Source organism: Canis lupus, chromosome 1 (genome assembly GCF_048164855.1).
Source record: "Canis lupus baileyi chromosome 1, mCanLup2.hap1, whole genome shotgun sequence".
In the NCBI taxonomy this organism is placed as follows: Eukaryota; Metazoa; Chordata; class Mammalia; order Carnivora; family Canidae; genus Canis; species Canis lupus.
In genome coordinates, this window is record NC_132838.1 from 89560742 (window position 1) to 89583196 (window position 22455).

At 41.1% G+C, this 22455-nt stretch overlaps 1 protein-coding gene and 1 long non-coding RNA gene across 19 annotated transcripts in view; one reads left to right on the forward strand and one right to left on the reverse strand.

Moving 5' to 3' along the window:
• The window catches only part of PIP5K1B (phosphatidylinositol-4-phosphate 5-kinase type 1 beta), a 299006-nt gene that overhangs the window by 221774 nt on the left and 54777 nt on the right, over positions 1–22455 (reverse strand). The window lies entirely within an intron of this gene.
• Positions 11–21528, forward strand: LOC140640163 (uncharacterized). Of its 15 annotated transcripts, none has more exons than XR_012036858.1 (6): positions 11–120; positions 1634–2972; positions 8005–8079; positions 8468–8581; positions 10590–10782; positions 12205–15403. It is a non-coding gene; the product is annotated as an uncharacterized lncRNA (long non-coding RNA). The 15 variants fall into 15 exon arrangements; XR_012036834.1 differs by lacking the exons at positions 11–120; positions 12205–15403 and adding exons at positions 19511–19605; positions 21013–21528 and having other exon boundaries at positions 693–2972; XR_012036835.1 differs by lacking the exons at positions 11–120; positions 12205–15403 and adding exons at positions 19511–19605; positions 20639–21003 and having other exon boundaries at positions 693–2972.

A 22455-nucleotide genomic window follows, 5' to 3' on the forward strand; every position in this document is an offset into this window, starting at 1 on the left:
ATGCGTCATAGCCCGAGGGGGAGGGGCGCCGAGGGGCCCGGCGGCGGCCGTTCAGCCCTTTTCTTCCGCAATTAGCTACTACTACCGAGCCGCAAGCTCGCGGCGACGCGGCTTCCGAAGGTCACCATAGTCCCCGGAGTCTGGGTGTAGCAAAGCAGAGCTCTGACAGAGAGGCTGGTGGCGATGCGGGGGCCGTACGAAGGGGAGCGGAGCTTGGCCTAAGCAGGGAGGGCTTCGCCGGGCTGCGGGAGCGGGCTGCGGGGCGTCCAGGAAGGGGAAGCGCGGTGGGCGGCGGGGGCCGGGGGAGGGGGGGGGCTGGCCTGCCGGAGGTGGAGGTGGTGGCCCGGGCCCTGATCCTAAGAACAATGAAAGCTCCGGGGGTGGGGGGGGTGGGGGGGGTGGGGTCAAGGAAAGGGTGTAACCCCCGCAGCGAAGCCTGCAGGCTGCTGTCTGCAGGGAATGGGGTCGTTGGGAGAGGAGAAGCAGCAGGAGGGAGCAGGAGGGAGGCCGGAGGAGAGGCAGTCCTGGAAGCAGGGGTGGGGGGTGAGAGGGGGAGGCTGTTGAGGCCCCGGAGCGAAAGCCAGCCTGTCCCTGGAGCCCTCTTAATTTAGTCCCGTTTCCAGCACGAGCATGTGTGCTCCAAGATCATCTTCATTCCCTACGAGGGTTTAAACGGAGGCAAAAGTAAGAGGGCTTCACGCTCTAAAAACACAACACTCAGCTTAGGCAATTAACATAAATTTTGGTATCATGAAAATCACGGTTTGGGGTTTTTTGTTTGTTTTGTTTTTGCATACCTACTATGCACTAAGCACTGTTAGGAAGGAGGCCCTAATAGGAGGGCATTTCATTTCTACTGCAAGGAAAGAGAGAGATGAATAAATAAAGCTGTTTTCAGATCGTGGTAAACCTTAGGAAAGGGGGGAAAAAAAAAGATGGTGTGATAGAGCACTACTGATAGAAAGGGGGGGCGGGCAATTAGAAAGGACGGAGATCTAAATTCCAGATGCAAGTCACGCTGACATCTGGGGGATGCATACTCTAAGCACAGAAGACAGCACGTGCTAGTAAAGCCCTAGACATGTCAGTTTGGTGAGCTGGCGCCAAGAGAAGAAAGGGCAGGGGGGAGAGTGGTTGTGAGGGCGCAGAGGAGTCTGGATCTCTCATCCCAAGTACAATGAAAAGCCACTGGGGAGTTTAAAGCAGGAGAGTGGTGTTCTTTTGGTTTAGGTTTTAAAGATGGCTTGGGCTGGGTGGGAATTAGGCTGAAAGTAGGCAAGGGTGGGAGCAGAGAGGCCGATGAGGAACCGACCGCCGAGGCGCAGGCAGAGGACCCGGCTAGGGTTGTAGCCGCGGTGACAGGGAGAAGTAGAACCAATAGGACAGGCCTCAGATGGGTTGGATTTAGATGATGAAATGAACAGGCCATTCAAAGGCAACTCCTAGGTTTCCTGCTTCCGCTGGATACACAGCATGGTCACTTACGGAGATAGGGATGGAGTGGGTTTCAACAGGTGGGAATTAAGACTTCTCCCTTGGGCGATGTGAGTTGCAGGTGGCTATCGGACAGCCATGTGGCTGTCTGAACCGAAAGAAAGCTTAGTGATTTTTGTTCATTCTTCTCTTTTTGCAGCTGAAGGAAAAAAAAGTGACGTTCACCATCACACAGCTTGTTTAGTAGTGCGAACCAGTACTAGGATCCAGGTTCCTAGTCTATGCCTCTTTTTCCACTGTTATCTCAGAATAGCTTTTCGTTTGAATTCCCTGTGAAGTACAGGTCCTAATGATATAATAATGTTGATTAGTCATGCTTATAATTATATAGAAACTGATTTAAGCTTGCCAGGTGTCAGACACTATTTAAAGGGCTTCACGTGTAGTACCTTATTACTTACCTCCTCAAAACAGCCCTTTCAAGGAGGTATTATTGTCCTCATTTTGCAGGGGAAAACAGATGCAGAAATTAAGCAATGTCCCCAGGATGAGAGTAAAGGGCAGAATCTGAGCGTTCTGGCTCCAGAAAGCCTGGGCACCATGTTGCCTCCTAAAAGGGCAATGATGTTTTAGAATTGGGAGAAGCCACTTCCAGATTCTTAGCTTTGCAAAGGCAACAGTACTTGAGGCAGGATTTAAAGGATAGGTAGGATTTTTATGGAGCGATGGTCTTTTTCATAGAGATGCGACAGCATGACAAAATAGTGAATTTGCTAATACATGATGTGATGTACGTGGAGAAGAACAATAATGGGGAAAAACTTGGAAATGGAAGTGGGAGTGAGAGAACCGGGGCTCTGAATGCCAGCCAAAAGGACCCAAATTTAACATCTGAGGCAACAGGAAACCGTGGAAACTTTCTGACAAGAGGAATGATGCTATGAGAACTATACTTTAGGACCTGCCAGACAGCTCAATGATGGAGTGAAGTCGAAGAATGGAAGGGGGAAGAACCAACACCCACGACTTGCCAGGCACTTTAAACACTCCACAGTCCCACTGCATCCTCATTGCAATCCTACAAATTAGATATTGTTATGCTCATTCTATAGCAGGACAGCTGAGGTTAAAAAATGGCAAAAGGAGGGCATCTGGGTGGTGCAGTTGGTTAAGCATCCGAATCTTGGTTTTGGCTCAGGTTGTCATCTTGGTCATGAGACTGAGCCCTGCATACTTAATGTGGAGTCTACTTAAGACTCTCCCTCTCCCTATGCCCCTTTCCCTGTGCTCACTCTTGCTCACTCTCTAAAATAAATATATCTTCTTTAAAAAATTTGCAAAAGGCCCTACAGCTACACAGAAGAACAAAGACCTGAGCCAATCTGAATTAAGGTCCTACTTCAAAACCTGCATTGTTTTTGCTGCCTTTCTCACAGATTAGAGAAGGAGAATCTGATGGCTAAACTGCGAGACAAAAGGAAGGTCTAAGCTCAAGTTGGGAGCGGCAGAAAAAGGAGATGGATTTGAGAGACAGGAAGGTAATGACAGTACCCGACTCCTTGCATTTATAGAGGATGGAGAGAGAGGTGTCACAAATGACAAATTCAAGCATGAGTGGCTGAAAGAATGGTACCTTATTGAATAAAAACAGGAGAGAGATGAGGAAGAGCCTTCAGAAGTAAATTAATATAGGATAAATAGAAAAAAGCATGAATTATGGAACTTTTTAATAGTCACAGCATAATGCTAATTTTTGTATTATTAAATTATTACTCGTGGCTCAAAGGTGCCAACATTGTTCATCCACATCTGGATAAGAACAATTATCTTTGGGGCAGCCCTGGTGGCGCAGCAGTTTAGCACCGCCTGCAGCCCGGGGCGTGATCCTGGAGACCGGGGATCGGGTCCCACGTTGGGCTTCCTGCAGGGAGCCTGCTTCTCCCCCTGCCTGTGTCTCTGCCTCTCTCTGAATAAATAAATAAATCTTTAAAAACAATTATCTTTATTAAAAGCACAAAGATGGTGAAAAGTCCACAAAATCAGACATCCGTGCCTTTTGGTTCTTGCCTGAACACACCTATTAGCTGTCTTTACTCATTTGCTTGTTTCTACCCCTATCTCTGTAAGTCAGTTCTCCAGCCAGTGTTGAAGGTAATTCTAAAGGGAAGACTTGAATAGAACCTTTCAGGGGAATTCCCACTCAGAGAAAAAAGTCAGTGTCATTACAGCAGTCATTAGAGCCCTATGGGATCCGGGTCCCTACTGTCCCTCTGACCCCACGTCCAGACACTGTCCCCCTCAATGCCTTCCCTCCAACTTCAAAGGCCCTTTTACTATCCTCAGCCCACTAGGCATGCTCCCTCCTCCACTTGGCTTCCTCTTCTTCCAGTGGACATCCACATGCTCCATCCCTTCAGGTCTTTATACAAATGTCATTGACTAAGAAGCTTTCCCCAACCTTCCCTTATAAAAACCAACAGCAGTTCATGACATCAAACGTACACTCACTCCCATACCCCTTACACTGCCTATATTTTCCTCTAGAGCACCAAATGACATATATGACATAGTTTTCTTGCCTCTTATCCTTGTCAAGAAGGTCGGCTCCACAAAAACAAGGCCTTTGCTTTGTTTCCTGCTATATGCCTAATACCTAAACCAGAGCCTAGGACGTAGGACTCAGTAAGTAGTTGAATCACTGTGCAAATAAATGATTGATGACTGAATGGACTAGCACAGCTTTGTCCAGAAGGGAAGAAAACCCTGTTATCCAGCTTAACAGGCTTTTCTCCACTGATTCTAAGTACTTTGACAAATCCTTTTCTCTTATCAATATTATTATTAAAGTGTCCTCCCAACCACACAGGTCGATCACTTGAATGAACCGTTATGTGAACTATGAAACCAAAGGCCTAAGTTTCCACTCCTTTTCAACCATATGCTGATACACTCTTGATAGAATTAAAATGCTCAGTGCTGAAGATTCTAAGCAGTGTTTAATATATTTAGTTACTGCTTCCTCTCAAAGGAATAAAGGATAAATGAGAGAAAACAGCAGCCATAAAATGCAATTCAGCCTGTTACAAATGAATAATGCCAGAGGCAGGATTCAGGAGATTGTCCCTGAGTCAATTCATCCTTCTGGTTTCACTCTGGGTATGAATTAAATACCACAGACAGTTGATATTCATGCTCACTCCTGAGTCATAAAGGCAGATACCCACTCAATAGTTAAGCTTTATTGTGATTAATATTACATTTTCTTAAGCTAACAAATAGTTTCCTTTTAATTCCTAGGGGCAGTTTTTCCATTATTAAACTCCCAAGCATATGGCAAGGCAAACATCTACCTCTGAATCCATCCATATTGAATGACTGTGAAATAAAAATGTGTGTATATACATATACGCCCTTAGATGGACTGACAAATATCTCAACATCCCATAGTAACAAGCATCACCAACCTAGAATAAAAATATTGCAGAAGGGGATCCCTGGGTGGCGCAGCGGTTTAGCGCCTGCCTTTGGCCCAGGGCGTGATCCTGGAGACCCCGGATCGAATCCCACGTCGGGCTCCCGGTGCATGGAGCCTGCTTCTCCCTCTGCCTATGTCTCTGCCTCTCTCTCTCTCTCTCTCTCTCTCTCTCTCTCTCTCTCTGTGACTATCATAAATAAATAAAAATTTAAAAAAATATTGCAGAGGAAAAGTGGACTTTTATAATATAGGAACTTAGTGGTTATCAACTAGTTCAATCACTTAGGGAAAGTGTTTCGCAGTACCTACAAGAAGAAAATACATGTATGTTCTATGGTTGAGTAAACACACTCCTGGGTATATACCTGAGAGAAATGCATGCTTATATCTGCTAAAAGACATGTCCCAAGAATGTTCCTTGCATTATTATTTGTAATAGCCCCTAATTGGGAACAACCCAAATATCCATAAACAGTTGAATGGGTGAATAAATTATATAATGGCATTATTTATTCAACAACATCAACGAGTTACAGGATAATATTTCAAGAAAGAAATCAAACACAAAAGAGTAGATACTCTGTGACTTCATTTTTATGATATTCAACAACAGTCCAAATCAATCTGTGGTGGTAGAAGTCAAAATATTGGTTACCTTTGGGACAAATGACTGGGGCGGGGGGTGGGCACAAGGTAATAAATATCTCCTAATCTGGGTGTTAGTTACCCAGGTATACACACATGTGGAAATTCACTAAATATTTGAAATTTATACACCATATTATTTAAGGAGCTAGACTTCAAAATGTTATCAATACAGAAAGAGACGATGGGAATTTGAAATATAAATGGAAGACAGAGAGTAAGAATACTTCAACTGAAAGGGAGATATTTTGTTCAAACACTAATCATGAGTCTAAACTGGAATGCTGAGCTTCCAAATCTCTCCAACACACAACGATATCAGTGGGAGAACAGCTAGCTGGCCTTGCCAGTCCAAAGAATGGACACAGAAACACACACACACACTCCTCAAGCTACATTTCCCTGGGGCCGTAAACACCCAACAGACTCCAGCAACCTCCTGTAAGCATTGGATACTTGTCTTAGGCTGCTTATAGATCACCAACAGAACCACCAGCTCTCCTTAGTCCTATCCCCAAAGTGCCCTCAAAATCAAGTTATTTCTAAGAAGACACAAAGGAGGAAACGAAGCTCATTTCAGAGCCTTTGACTTTCTCAACTGTGTATCTGCTAAAAGTCAGCTCTGACATATCCTCCCAGCATCATTCATGAGATGGAACAGTTAAAGTAAACTGAGTCCAGGAACTCGGCAGGGGTTGTTATCACATATGGGAAGAATGAGAACTGTGCTTAAAGACATGAAGTTATTTAATTATCTTAACGAAAGAAAAACAGAAGATGATATCAGAAACTTATCAGCCATTTGCTCTCCAATTATTGAGAGCCCACTAAGTATAGGTCCTCTCTAAGGAATTTGCTTTCAAGGATCTTTTGACCAATCCTTAAAGCTTTAAAGCAACAGCAAAGATTAGAAAATCAGAGCAGAAGTTTATTCTGGGACTTCTGACGCTCCATTGAGATTTTTTTCATGGCCGCTGAAAAAAATGATCTTTTTTTCATCAGCCCACTCACACGGAGCCACACTCATCATACAGACATGGGCCCAATGGTAGAAAGGGCCTCAAAGCCCCACCAGAAGAAGCTCACAGCCTAGGCCTTCAGCAAAATTCAAGTCAACAAATAAATGTGAATTGTAGTTACTCTGTTCAATTTACTCAAAGGAGAGAGTATCAGGGAAGATACTAAAAAGAGCCATTCAGCCCCTACTCTCTACTGCCTTACATCTTTCCATAGAAGAGAAAAATGAGTTGATATCATTTGTTCCTCACTGGTTTTATATATTTTTGGCAGCGTTCCTTTTTTTTTGGTACCTTCACTTTGGCATCGAACTTTTCCTAGGCCATAAACCAAGGCAATCACTGATACCCTTTTCTATGGCTATATACTGCTCTCTCCCTGCCTGCCATCTTGATCCATCCAGCAAGAAGGAAAAAAATAACTCAGGGTTTTATGGATAATGTATAAAGTTAACTCTAAAACATGCAAAGGCTACAAATCTAGTTGGATTTACATATTTGGGCCTTCCAGTTGGGTGTCTCAGAAACCTCTATGAGGGCTCAACAAATTAGTACACAGCACGATCACAGCAAAAAAATAAATAAAGGTGTCAGACCCAGAGTCAGACTATCATACTTCTAGCTTTGCGACCTTGGACTAGTCTGTCAATCTCTTTGGGCTTCATTTAGATCCTTTATGAAGTGGGGACACAACCTCTTTACGAGGATCAAATGGCATGATGTCCATACGAGGCCTTACAAACAGTAAAAGCCAATAGCTCCCTCTGTATTAAAAACTTCAGTGCCACAATCACAAAGTGATCTTTCCCCCCTTTCTACCCCTCTCACCAGAGGGCTTCCTTGTTTTCTTACTTTTAGTTTGATTCTGTGGAAGAAAATTCTTTCTTCATCTTCTTCCCCAAGACCAGAGTAATTTTTAGAGACATGATACATGTTCTATCGTTTAAAAAAGTATGAGTGAAAAGGTTCACATGCGGCTGACAGTGTCTGACGTGGAGAAATAATAAACTTCCTTTCTAAGAATTTTACTGAATCTGAGAAGAGATGGACCCCACAGGGGTGGAAAGGCTGTCAGTAAGTAAAAATGTGGCTGGATCAGTGAATATTATTCCCTACAGCAAGCCATTTGTTCATCCCCAAAGACAGCAGCTACCCTCCCTGGTGGCGCTGAACTTTCAATTGGGACTAATCCCAGGGGCTTATTCTTATTTATTCATTTTAAACCCTGTTTTGAATTACTGCTGTCATGTTGCTTGTACTTCCTGGCATATAATAAACTGCACAGGGACACATATTTGGCTATTCCTGACAAACAAGTTGAACACAGCCTCTTTCAGACAAAGTAAGCAGAGTGGGGGGGGGGGGGGCGAGCTGGAGAAAGATTCAAGAAGTTTCATTAGTCACTGTTCCCTCAAAATGTGTCTTTCCCTCCAGGTAACTGACACCTGTCAGGATGTTCTGAAGAGTGGGTCCAATGTTCCAAAGGAATTGGAAGCCAGATTTAGACTGGTAAGGAACATGCCTAAGGGAAATTTTTTTGGTTCAGAGGGTAGCCACTGCACAGCTAAGTCTCTCTTACCCTCTCTGATACTTGAAGGTAGCAAGGTTTAATACTGAGACAGAGAGCAGTTCATGATTTGTTCTGCTCTTTTTACCCACTGTCCTTCAAGCTAAATAGGACAAGTAAATGCAACACAAAGAGCAAATATTAAGGGTGGGGGTGCTCTAATTCCTCCTGTATCGCACCTGCTCATTTCTAAAGTGAACATAAGTATAGTTCCATTTGTTAATATGAAGCATATTTTTACCATTCATGTAGTTTAGCCATCTGAAAGTTCCTACTCATTAGGAAGTGATGCCGATTTTTCTTTTTCCCTCTCCGTTTGAAAACCAAAAGTCTTCAACCTTGACAATTAAGACGCTTTCCACCAATCCACCAATGCTTTCATCACTCCTGTCATCATATAATTGTGGCTTATATTGAGTGAAGACATGTGTGCCAAGGACCCCTGTAAGTACTGTGTATCAACTTGTTCAGTCCCCACACCAACTCTAGGATTATTGTCCTCATTTTAGAGAGGTTAAGTTGCCTGAGGTGGCATAACCAGGTAAGTGACAAAGAAACTGGAGCCCAGAGGTGAGCTCTTCATCACCTCACCTACTACCCCTTGGATTCCTCACAGCTGCCACATTCATGGTGCTCCAGGTTATCTTCCAAGAATGTCAGTGGGCTGGACACATACAGGGTAATCATTCTGCTCATCAGAAAGACAGAAAAGGCCTCCATATAACTGCATGGGCTTACAGATACCAGTGAGGTTACAAAATCAGGCAATTAATCAATGCCCTATTGTCCCAAAGTGGACAAGAAAACCAATGCAAAGAGTTAGAATTGCAGAATGTCTGATCAGAAGGCAGCTTTAGAAATGATGCCCACTAGGGGTGCCTGGGTGGCTCAGTTAAATGAGGGTCCAACTCTGGATTTTGGCTCAGGTCCTGATCTCAGAGTCGGGAGATCAAGCCCCATGTCGGGCTCTTTATGGACCATGGAGTCTGCTTGAGGTTCTCTCTCTCCCTCTGTCCCTCCCCCTGCACACTTGCTCTCTCTCAAATCAATCAATCAATCTTTGTGGGAAACAAAAGAAATAACCCACACTAAACTTGACCAGCCAGTACACTGAGGTTCAGAGATTTGAGTTCAATGATTCCTTTGAGTTCAAAAGGACATCCAGGACAGAGGCAGGATACTTTATTAAATTTGTACAGATTGCTCTGTGATGTTTGCTCCATGGTTCTGCTTTCACTTCAAACTCCTTCTCTAAGCAACAACATCTACGTCCATGGTTTTAACTATGCCCCATGTGTTGATGTCTCTCACATTTCTATCCCTAGATACAGCTGACCTATCTTGAGACTGGAATCTGTAGCCACCTATGCGGCACTGCCACTTGATGTTCCACCTGATGTTCCTTCAACCTGGTCAATGAACAAACTCACTTTTCCCTCCCTCAAATCCGCTCTCCCTGAGAATGAACGACACAACAATCTCCCCAGACAACCAAGTCCAAACTCAACATATTCTAGATCACCCCTCTCCTTCCTCTTATCATTGTATGTCCTTAACATCTGGTGCCCTTCCCTTCTGCCTTTGTTACTAAAGCACTGGGCCCCGTCCCCCGCTCCTTGACAACTGCCCTAATGCCAATGAGCCTTGACCAGTTAGAATGACTCCAATCCTACCCACTTTGCATAAACACTGCCAGAGTGAATTTTCTGAAATCATCTCATCAAAGTACATACACCCCCTTCCTCTTGCTCAAATTCTTTCATTAATGCTTCTGCAGGGCAAGAGGGCAGGCAGGCAAACTGTGGAGAGAAAGGCAAAGGAAAGAGGGAGGAGAGGGCTAACCCTGGCATCTCCCCAAATTTCTCTAAAGCTTTACTCCCTTTGAGTGAGAACTGCTGTAACATAGTATTTAAGAACCTGACCTCTGAAGTCAGAGAGCTTGGGTTTACATCTTGACTGTACCTTACAACTGCATGACCTTGGGGATTAAGTTATGTACCCTCCTTGAGCCTCTGTTTTCTTTTTTTTTTTTTCTTTTTTTTTTTTAAGGTTTTTTTTTTTATTTATTTATTCATGATAGTCACAGAGAGAGAGAGAGAGGCAGAGACACAGGCAGAGGGAGAAGCAGGCTCCATGCACCGGGAGCCCGACGTGGGATTCGATCCCGGGTCTCCAGGATCGCGCCCTGGGCCAAAGGCAGGCGCCAAACCGCTGTGCCAACCAGGGATCCCCGAGCCTCTGTTTTCTTACCTAAAAAATGAGAATAAGAGTCGCTCTGTCAACTGATGGTTGTGAACGTTAATTGAGGTAATACATGTGAAGCTCTTAGAATACAGCCACACACAAACGAGTCTTCTCAAAAGAGAGCCTGGAACCACAACCAGTACATCTTATTTAACTAGACTGTGGTCTCTCTTCTCTTCTCTTTCTGGGGCACTAACCACCTCGCCAGGAACTCATCCAGTATTTACTGAGCACGAGAACTGTATGCAGTTCAATCTGAAGACAGAACACACACTGCTAGCAAAGCTTCTCTGCCAGAACCCTGAGATTGCCAATTGCTTTCCACAAAACACTTCCTCTGAGCCGGTTATGATCAAGGTTCCGTAGAGGGTATTATAAAGATGAAAAAGACCCCAAGGAAGGTGAGAGTCCAGGAAGGGGGGGGGGAGCTGCAAATTATTAACTATAATATAGGCTAGATCTTGGGTCCTTAGCCTGCAGTGAGCACCAGAATCATCCATGGAATTTTGAAAACAAATGCAACAGAGCCCCAGTCTTGAGAATCCTATTCAATGGGGCCTGGGACAGGGTAGTCTAATTTTTATTAAAAAAAAAAAAAAGTACTAATAGCTTTGAAGATGAGGGGATTGCTTTCAGCTAGCTGAGAGGAAGATCAGACAGTCTATGAGGAAACTTGGGGGAAAGTCTGGTTGGACTTGCTGAACTTGGAAGCGTGAGAAGCCATCTTACAATAGTACCAGTTGAGTAAGATCTTTGAGAATTTTTGTTTTTTTATTCCCTGGATTCCTTCCTTTCCCTGTTTTGACCCAGAGAGGTGAGAAGCGCAGGGAGATGGTCAAAGGCAAGAGAGAGAACCCCACCCTCCTCAGGAGCTGAGCAGCAGACTCCCACCCCCCAAGGGAGGGGAGTGGCTGATGTGAAGGTGCAGCCTTTGCCCACTGCAAGACACCCAACATCTGACATTCCAGCTGCAGTGTCTTAAAGTGACAGGAGGACATTTTATTGCCTAAGAGTGAGCAGAAAGCTTCCTGAGTTTTACACTCAGAAGAGTAGACCTTTCCCCATTGAATAAATTTACAGGGAGAGGCAAAAATAAAGAGTTCCTCTCACAAATGCCACTTGTTACACATGGGACATCTGACACCTATCACACGTGGCAGAAATGCTCAAGAATATAATAAGGATTGTGGAGGGAGTTTCTTGTGTCTGGGAGACACCTGGTGACCTTGGCGAGAGGACTCAGGTAGAGCCAGAGAGAGAGTGCAGGAAAAAAAAAAAGATCAGATGGAAGGAGCAAGGCCTGGGGGAGGTAGTAACAGACAGGGTGGGGGGCAGTCACATAGAGTAAGCTTTGGAAAACTTGGCTGATTCAGACTGAGAGAACATTTTTCAAGTTCTGACTGGGTGCCCGGTGCTTTCATTTAGACAATGAAGAAAACAAGCAACAAAATGTCACCAGTGACAGGTCATGGGCAGGGTCTTAAGGATGGGACTTTCTTAAACTTTTTTTCTCCTCCTGAGAAAAGATGAGTAGCAAGAAAGATGTAGATGGTACAAAAAAAGATACTTAAGATGAAAAGCCCTAAAGTGGATGAAGAGGTGGAATTGAGGGCACCAGAAATATTTTTTTAAGCATAAAAAAATAACCTTTAGCTTTAGATCAGCCCCGATCTGCGGAAATTACATCCTTCTTCATAAAAGAGGAGCCAAGATTTCAGAGTGCTACTTACATTTAACTGGCTCCATGACTGACAACATAAAAACTTCCACCTTTCTTCAGAAAAAAAATGTAGGCAAAATGCAATTAATCCTCTTGCTTCTAGAATACTTCACTGATCCCGACACAGAACATACGCTGGAAAAAGCTCCACAACATAAGTGGTGGTGAAAGCCTGTCCCATTTTTCCCACTTAATTTGCTTTAGGAATGTGTAAAATCTAAAGGCTCAATTAATCTAATGATGTGTCAAAGAAGAGAAAGATCACCCTGGCCAAAAAGGAATTCTGCACATGTTGCAGAGCCCAGAAGGAAGAATGTTGAGGAAGAGGTGGACGATGGCCAGTTCCCCACAAAGATCAACCCTCCAACTGGTATTTTAAATAAAAACAATTTTTTAATTTTTAAAACTATGATGGGGGACTTAGGGATTATTGGGTGTATAAAATAAATATTTTGTAATTTGTTTAAATGTTCCTTCCATCACACTAACCAACACAGTGACAAGTCAGCTCCTAGAGACACTGCTTTACCACTTAAGAACCTAGTTGGTCCCGTATCTCTCTTTAGTGTATTACCAACACCAGGAGACCCAACTGAAATGCTTCCAAGGGCAGGCACATAGATGGAGTGATAGCACTAAGATAAAGAGCATTGCCCTCAGCAGACTGGAGAGCCCTCACACATCTAAAGGGGAGAGGCAGCCACTGCTCTGTTCCCGCTAATGCTGTTTCTGCTGAGAAGGGTGCTGGGACCTCGAGAGAGGTTGAAAAATCCAGATCTCTAAGAATGTGAATTCTCACACTGTACAGATGTTCAATTTCTTAAAGATTAAAGAGTTAATGCTTTTTAACAGTTATCAAAAAAAATTAAATGCTAACACTAATACTGATCAAAAGGTAGAAAGGCTGACCTTAGGCTTGGCCCTTGTGACCCAGGAATGTCATTCCTCTTACTCTTTTCATAACATCCTTTGTCTTTTTTTTTGATGCTCAACCCATCTCTGGCCACATGCTCTCTAGGAGAGGACAACAGTCATGTCTTCCAGGTGGAAGAATGCCCTGCAGTGCTTGGCAGGGGCCGGGTATGTGGCACTGCCTATGAATGATGGTGGGCGATACCCTGAAACCTGTCCTAGTGGATAATGTATGCATCCACTTTTTCCTTTTTTCTTCCCACTGCTCTCCCCACTAGCACCAGTTAGAACTAGCCACCCAGCCTACTGGCCTCTCTTGTTGTTCGTAATCATTTTTCAGTTGATTCTCTACTTTCCAAGTGTGCACTTCAAATACCTACATATAACAGGAGGTTTGCCAACTTCCACTCCAATGTTTATATATATATATATTTTTTTTTTTTTTCTTATCTTCTGGCTGGTACTTTCTAGTTAGTTTTATAATTTCAGCAAAAGTGAGCATTCTTACCACACATCTGATTTAAATGGGAATGCTTCTTGTGTTTCACAAAATATGATGCTGGTTTGGCATAAGACTATGTATTTAAAATAAAGCAAAAAAAAAAAAAAGTAACAAATTCTACTACTTCTAATTGCACCAAGTTAATTTTTTTTCCCTTTTAAATCAGGAATGTGTATTCCTTTTGTTATTGTTGTTACCATAAACGATTTGATTTATTCTTCTAAAAGTTAAGTTTGGGGCAGCCCCAGTGGCCCAGCGGTTTAGCACTGCCTTCAGCCCAGGGCGATCCTGGAGACCCGGGATCGAGTCCCACCGTCAGGCTCCCTGCATGGAGCCTGCTTCTCCTTCTGCCTGTGTCTCTGCCTCTCTCTCTCTGTGTCTCATGAATAAATAAATAAATAATTTTTTTTTAAAAAGTTAAGTTTGGCAAAATTTACATGAAATAAAATTCACTCTTAAAGAATATAGTTCAAGGAGTTTTGACGAATGTGTACAGTCATGTAACCACTGCCACAATCAACGTATCACGAGATGTTGAATTTTAGCAAAGCATTTTTGGCATTGATTAAGATAAGCACATGGATTTTTCTTTTTTGACCTAATGTGGAGCCAAGCTCACATTCCTGTTATGTACCACTAGCTCTAGTATTTATTTAATGTACTGCTAAATTCTATTTGGTGGTATTTTATTGCAGTGTTTTACATCAATATTCATAAGCAAGACTGATCTCCAGTATATGTGAGTGTACATATGCACATGTGCACACACACCACCTTTGCAAAGTTCTGGTTATAAAGATCATTTTTACATCTTAAACTTGGAAGTTTGACTTTTTGTGGTATACTTAGAAAATGTTGAAACTATAATGTGAACACTCATCCAGGTTTACATAGGACAATCTGGTTTACACCAAATTTCCCAATTAAAGCCCCATTTTAACAAATTATAATTTCACCCTTGTTAATAATATCCTTAAATGCTGGAAGAATTTACTCAGGCCATCTGGGGCTTACACTTTGAATTCTGAGAGCACTTTTTTTTTTTTTAAGATTTTATTCATTTATTCATGAGAGACAGAGACACTGGCAGAGGGGAGAAGCAGGCTCCCCATGGGGAGCCTGATGTGGTACTTGATCCCAGGACCTGGGGATCACAACCTGAGCTGAACGCAGATGCTCAATCATTGAGCCACCCAGGTGCCCTGAGAGCACTTTTCGATAACTTTTTCATTTCTTACATGGTTACTGACTTAGGATCTCTCTGCTGGGAGCTACTTTGATAAAATAATTTTTTCTAGAAATACCACATACTTCGTGTATCTCCACAGAATTTCACATAGTATCCTACAGAATTTTTTGATAATTTTTCTTTGTCTCTAATTTTGTTGATTTTTACTTTCTCTAGTAATCAAAGAGGTATTTGTTCATTGTAACAAAATTGAAAAAATAAAGACACACAGGAAAAGTTGAAAGTTACCCATGATCCCATCATCCAGAAATAATTACTAGTGAAATTATCATGTAAAATACTCCAGACTTTTATCTGTCTACATTCCTACCCTCCTACCTACCTACAATGTTTATTAGCCTTTTTATTTTTTATATGATGTATACATCTCTTCTATATCAATAAATACAGATTTACATCTTCAATTTCAATGGCTATGAAGCATCCTTATACCCTGACTTCCTTAAATTCCTGACAATAGGGGATAGGTAGATAGGTTAATTTTTTTTCAACTGTTAACAATACTGTGTTGATTTAACATCTTTGTATACTCATCCAATTATACATGTTGAACTGCTAGTCAAAGATATATTTTAAAAAACTTTTTCTTGTAAAAAAGTTTCTACTTACATAAAAAATAAGCAAAGAATAAAACTGAGCCAAGAATAAAGGTTTCCTGCAATCTATTGTCCAGCGATAGCTTCTGTTTATTTTGTCAGATGCATCCACAAAGTCTAACAAACATGCTTTTTCTTTAACCATAAATGAGACCAAATTACATCCACTAGATTGTAATTTACTACATATGCCATCTTTTCCTGCACAGCATCATTCCATACAGCTCTAAGGCATCCCATGGATAAAAGAACCATAATTTCATTTTCTACTGATGGAAACTGGTAACGTTTGTAATTTTTGCTTTTACAAACAATGCTACAAAGAATAGCAGTGCTTTATTTTTTTCCACTATTGTTCAATTATTTCCTTACACTAAATTCCCAGAGGTAGAAATGCAATATAGGAAGATAAATACTTCAAGGCTGATGAACACATTGCCCTAAAGAAAATGTACATCAATTGACATTCCCAACAGAATCTGAGTGCTTATTCTCCCCCCATCCACTCTAACCTTGGTATTATCACTCTTCTCAAACTCAGGCTTAGGGAACAAAATGTAGCACTTTCTTTTGGCATTTAAAAAAATTACTAACCGATTGGACATTTTCTTTCATGTGCTCTTTGGTCCTTTACAGTAACTTAAGAAATCACTTTATATTATCTGATATCTATCTATAAACGAAACAGCCACAGTAAATTATATTGATTTCTTAAAATCATAGGTCCTGCTTTAGTGGAGAATTAAAACAGTAAGAAGAAAAACATGCCTTGCATTTTAACAGCTCTGATACTGTTGCTGGAATTTTACTTTTAGTTTATTCCAAATAAGGGAGAACCACCATTTTCTCTATGCTGTATTAACATAAATATGTACCTGAACATTTTTGCTAGAGCATAGAAGTCATTGTAGCACAAGCCCACACCCAAATTTTCAGCACAGTATAAGCATTTTAATAAACATTTCATTATAATACATTTTTATCTCTAACAGCTCCACAGAACAGGCCACTAAAATAATACTGGAGGCAAGTTCTTGTTTCATCAAAATGTCAACATCTGTAATGTCTGAAACATTAAAAATTATGAGTACAGTCTTTCTCAGAGTTTCCATTTTTATTTTTTTCCAGAGTTTTCAGTTTTAAAGAAGCACCCATTATGAACAATTGTGACTGATTTCCTTTGGAGCAAGAACATTTACTTTTTTTTTTAACAGTTAAGAACAAATGACCTGCAAGTGAATTCAAGATAATGAGCAGTGACTGTAGCATTCCATCAAAGCATTTTTGTTTCAGTGTTTAAAAATGATATTCAGAATACATATTCCATAAGGCAGTGAATTTACATGGGCTTTCTCCACTTTTTTTTTTTTAAACCCGGTTTTGTTTAAAAATGCACACAAATGTGTAAAATGCTTCCATGTTTCTAATAACTATTAAAGAAACCAGCATAATTACAGTTTGAAACATAAGATCAATTTTTTTGGATACACTGATATTTATGATTAAGAGATCACATAATAGAGGTGAGGGCAAGAAAAGGTTTACTTCATCAAGTGTCACTAGAATAATTCTGTCTTAACATTATTACTTTCTGTTTGGATAAAGTATTACTTAATCAGCCTGACCTTGCGATCAAGGCCTGGTGGAATGTATAGAGTAACACTATAGCTTAAAAGACAGGATGAAAATCCAGTAAAAGAAATGTTTTTATATTCTTTTTAAAAGATTTATTTATTTATTCATGAGAGATATAGAGAAAGAGAGAGAGAGACAGGCAGAGACAAGCAGAGGGAGAAGCAGGCTCCTCGCAGGGACTCAATACTGAATCCCGGGATCACGACCCGAGCCTAAGGTAGACACTCAACCGCAGAGCCACCCAAGTGTCCCTATTTTTATATTCCTAAAGCATTCAGTAAAATATCTTAAAATATTTCTAAAGTCCTGCAACAGTACTGTGATAAGAGTATGTTTATTCTGATACAAATACTACAACTTTAAGACACAAGTGTTATCCTACCTATTCATTCATTATACCAGAGGTTCCCAAACATCATGGATTTCACAATTTAGGGGAAGAGATGACCAGAACAATGAATTAGGGGACTATGAGGACACTAAGAAATGGAAAGCCATTCTACACATCATTAGTAGCACTGTAAATTCAGCTTCCGTGGACGATGGGCTCAAATGAATACATATTCCCAGAAATAACCCACCACCTAATTCCTGCATGAAATGAGAAAATGACCATTATGAAGACTGTCTATTGTTGAGATTAAGTACACCCCCAAATCTCATCAAAGAGCAGCCAACCTTAAAGAGAATCAAGAGAACTGGAAAACTATGACATCTTCTACAAGTAGACTGAAGCAAAGGTAAAGACAAAAAAAAAAAAAAAAGCAAGGGGATGAGTGTGTCCACAAAAGGGGATATGTACCAAAGGATAGAAAAGATAAGTGTCTCCAGCATCTCCAGAGAAGATGGTGCCCTGAACCAAATGCTCTGAGAACCCTTATCTGTACAACAGACATATAGTTTGTGACCAAGACGGATCCAATGGGTTGGCATCATCTGCTGAAACCAGCCTTTTCAGTCATTCATCTCCATTTGTTCTGACTCTCATCCTCACTTACAGACCATGTAAGTGTGATGTTAACCCAGGAGCTCAAGCAAGTTTACCAATTCATGGGAAGAAAATATAGCACTTCACTGACATACTCATCACAGCATGCCAAGTGTTTTCCATCCATTCTGCCAGTAAATTGATAAGGTGGCCTTTTTCATCATATCTGATGATTTTGGGTGGTATGAATCAATTCACCAGGGTCTAATTAGCCTTATAGAATGACAACACTGAGTTTATGAATCTACAAAGCTGTGAATCATGTTTACTTTAAAAAAAAAAAAAACCTTTAATAATTTCCCCATGCCAGCACTATGATATTGAAATTGCTTAGCCCTGCAGACCTTGCCTACTTTTTTTAACCTCATGTGACATGATTGTCATCACCTTCATCAACAGTTGACATCTGTTAAGTGCTTTTTTTTCTATGGAAGCCCCTTCCTAATAAGCATTTCACTTACGGTGTATTTCATTTAACATGCACAAAACCCCCAAAGGTGGCTAACATTATATTCTTCGTTTTACTAAATGAGGAACTAACTAAAGGCACAGAAAGGCTAAATGCTTTGCCTCATCATGTTCCTACATGAATCTCACACTTTAGTCATACTGAAATATTTGCAGGTCTTGCAAATGCCATATGCTTCTGCACACCACTGATGTGGCCCAGAAACTGTCCAGCTTTTTCTTATCTGACCACCTCCTAGTCATTCTTCAAGACTCAGTTGAGGTAGGACCTCCTCTGCAAAACCTTTCCAAATACCCTAACTTTTCCAGAAAAAGTCAGATACTACCATGTAGATGCCCCCATACATGTAATGTTGAAAATTGAGAGTCTCAATGTAAATCTGTTCCTCACTAGGCTATGGACTCCCTCACTGACAATGTCCTTCATGGGCAATGTCAAGGTCATTTCAGAAGGCCTCCAAGTCTTTCACTGCACAACTCCAGGGGGTGCCATTCACGGAGACTACAGAGTGACACAAATGGGGAATCTTGCAACTGTACAGTATGGCAGCTCCAAGGACAGTAATTCCACTGCCTTCCAAAAAATAAGGCACAGAGGATGCACTCATAAGCATTTCTGAGTGAGTGGCCCAGACAGAGGTTATAATACATATGAAATGGAGCTTAACCACTGAGATCTCCCAACAGGTTATTACCCTCCAAACCAACATTTCAGAGGGCAAAATCTAAATAACACTGTCGACCTAAAGATAAGTGCTACTTTTGTTACTCAGTACTAGGACACTCAAAAATCTCTACCTTACCTTCTCTATATCAGCTTCTCATCCATTTTTTCTAAATGCTAATGGTGAATTCAGAAGATTTCCTTCGGAGCCTTTGATAATAGCATAATTCATCTGGAAATGAATGTAACATTTTCACCAGAGATGCAAATAATTATAGTGAGAGGCAGATATAAAGATCTACCCAAAAGAATGGACTGAAATGCAAATTAATACAGTCCAATATTTTTCTCTCTTAATGAGCACGTTCACAGGGACATTATGATTCTGTATTTAGGAGAACATCATCGCACAACTTTTGACCACCTGCTCAGCAGAGAGAAAATCTGCATGCTGAACTCTGGCAAACATTTATGGCTCTTCTGTTGAAAGGTAAAGAGGAGAAAATAAACTTAGGTAATGCATCCCTATTCTCTTGAGAAGGACACAGCCTCTCTCATTCCATGGCTGGGAACATGGTCCCAAATAAGAGAAACTTCAACACCTAATTAGCTTTTACAAACAGGTGGAGATTGAGGTAGGCTTCACTGAAGAGAAATATTTTAGTCATTTGAGGTCACTGCTTAGCCTGAATTCTTCCAGTTGATTCCTGCCTTCTGTTATCTGACTGCTCCCTATCTCAGACAAGGAAAAGGGAGCAGAGAAACAAAAATGACTAGCTCTAAAAGTACTAGCAAAAACTATGAAATGTCAGGGATTGGCAACGTGGTAGGCAGAAAAATGGTCCCTCCAAAATGGTCACGTCCTAATCCCCAGAATCTGTGACTATGTTGTGACCATACGGGTGTCACAGGATGAGGGGATTAAGGATGCAGGTGAAATTAAGGTTGCTAATCAGTTGACCTTAAAGTAGGATTATCTTGCATTATCTGGTGGGCCCAATGTAATCGGAGGGGTCCTGCAAATGCAAAAGGGAGGCAGGAAAGCTCATGTCTGAATGACAGGATGGGAGAAAGACTCTGCTAGCTATTGCTGGCTTTGAAGATGGAAAGAGGCCATCAGCCAAGGAATGCTGCTGGCCTCTTGAATCTCAAAGAGGCAAAATGACAGATTCTCCCCCAGAGCCTCCAGAAAAAAAAAGTAGCCCTGCTGACACTTCCATGTTAGCCTCCTGAGCCCAATTTTAGGCTTCTGGCTCTCGGAACTATAAAGATAAATTTGTATTGTTTTAAACCACTAAATCTGTGGGAATTTGTTAAGCAGCAATAGGAAATAAATATAGGCAATTTCATGAAAAAGAGATATATTAGTTCTATAATTTCTACAGCATGTGAACATTTATTCCCCCAAAGGAGAGCCAAGAGCTCCTGTGGATACCATATCTGATGTGGCTATTCCCTTCTCTATCCTCATACCTAAGCTATGTATCATGAAACATAACACTTAACAGCTATTTATTTTACAGAAATGGTCTGAAACACCTTCAAACTGGTGTGGCATTTTGAGGCTTTCTACATCCAAGATTCATAATATTTAATGAGCATCAAAGGGAACTCTGTGAAGAACATATGGTCCATTCCCTACAACTAATTTATAAATGAAGATTTCGAGGCCAACAGTACTATATTCCAGGTCACACAGCTAATCACAGAGCCAACAGGAGTCTTCTCTTTCTCAAGCCAGTTCTCTTCCAATTCCCTATGCTACTAATAACTAGGATTAAATGCTACGCATAAAACTAAAATGGCTCTTGAAATATATATATAATGGAGGTGAATTTTTAATTGTATTTAATTTTAACTTAAAAAGGTATTAAAACTCTGCTTGTTTCTGACACAGGGAAACTTCTACATATGTTTGGAACATCTGGGAATGTGAGTCTACTTTTTCAACTGAAAGCTTATGAAATCTAAATCAAGACCCAGTATTTCTGATGAAAATCCAGTGTCTGAATAAGTGTAAAATACACATAGATTTAGAAGATTTAGCCTGAAGAAAAAATATAAAATGTATCATTAAATTTTCATGGGACTGTTGAAATATTTTTGATAGAGTAGGTAAAATGTGACTACTATAAAATTTAAAATGACGTAAGTGCCTCTCACTGTATTTCTAGCAGACGGTGCTGTTCTAAAGGAATAGATTGAGACTTGTGTATTTCAACCTGAAATTCTAGAAAATGGAAACACAGGCAAAAAATATATCCCTTGACATAAAGAAATTATAGAGGGAACGTGTGGCAGAAGTCTCTATGTATACATCATCAGAATCTCCAAACTTTATAAAAATATCCAAGATAAAAGAAAATTTTTTCTAATTTTATTTTTAATTATTGGAATACTAAGATGACTGGAAAAAAACAATGTTATAAAATTACTTTCTTAAAACTTCCCTTGTTTGTTGGTTGGCTCTTAATTTACAGATGACCTTGTGAAACCACCATAAAGTAAGAACAAATACGTAGACTGCAGAGCAGCCATTATACATTTTTAGAAATCTATTTCTTACACAAATGTGTCACGCTGACAAAATGAGAATACCAGCAATTCACAAATTCTTCGCATTAAATTTCTAATTCAGGCTCTCCCACCACCCCCTTTTTTTGGCTTTGGTAATGGATCAGCTATAAGTTTTTAGAACTAATATTATACCACAGCGGGAGATATGCTGATCTGTCAAACAGGGTTCTTAAAAAATATTTATGTACAATATCACGTGGCCAAAGTCCCTTAAAAAAAAATCCCTGCAATCTGGCCTTAAGATTCAGACACCTCTGTCTCCAAGCTATTCTTTCTGCACAACAGGGGAGAGTCTACACTGGTAATATCGCCATGTGTGTCAGATGCCTGATCAAAGGTGTCCAAGCAAAATCTACACCGTGGCTCAGAAAAAAAGGAGTATTTTGTTCAGGTGACCCTAAGCCTCCCAGAGGTCATGCAGGATAATCTCAGCTTTGCTTCTCAGGCTCTCTGAGGACACCTGGCTCAGTCATTGTCTCAGGATGGTGGTGGACTGTGCAGAGGTCATGCCCTGGGATGACTCCTCAGGACGCTGGCCATCTGTAAGGCTGCACGGATCATTACTCCCTCCAGATTCCCACAGCCCAACCATCCTGTTTGTTTACTCATTTATTTTAAAATTTTATTTATTTATTTATTCATGAGAGACACAGAGAAAGGCAGAGACAGAGGCAGAGGGAGAAGCAGGCTCCCTGTGGGGAGCCCGATGTGGGACTCGAACTCGGGATCCAGGGATCACACCCTGAGAGGAAGGCAGTTGCGC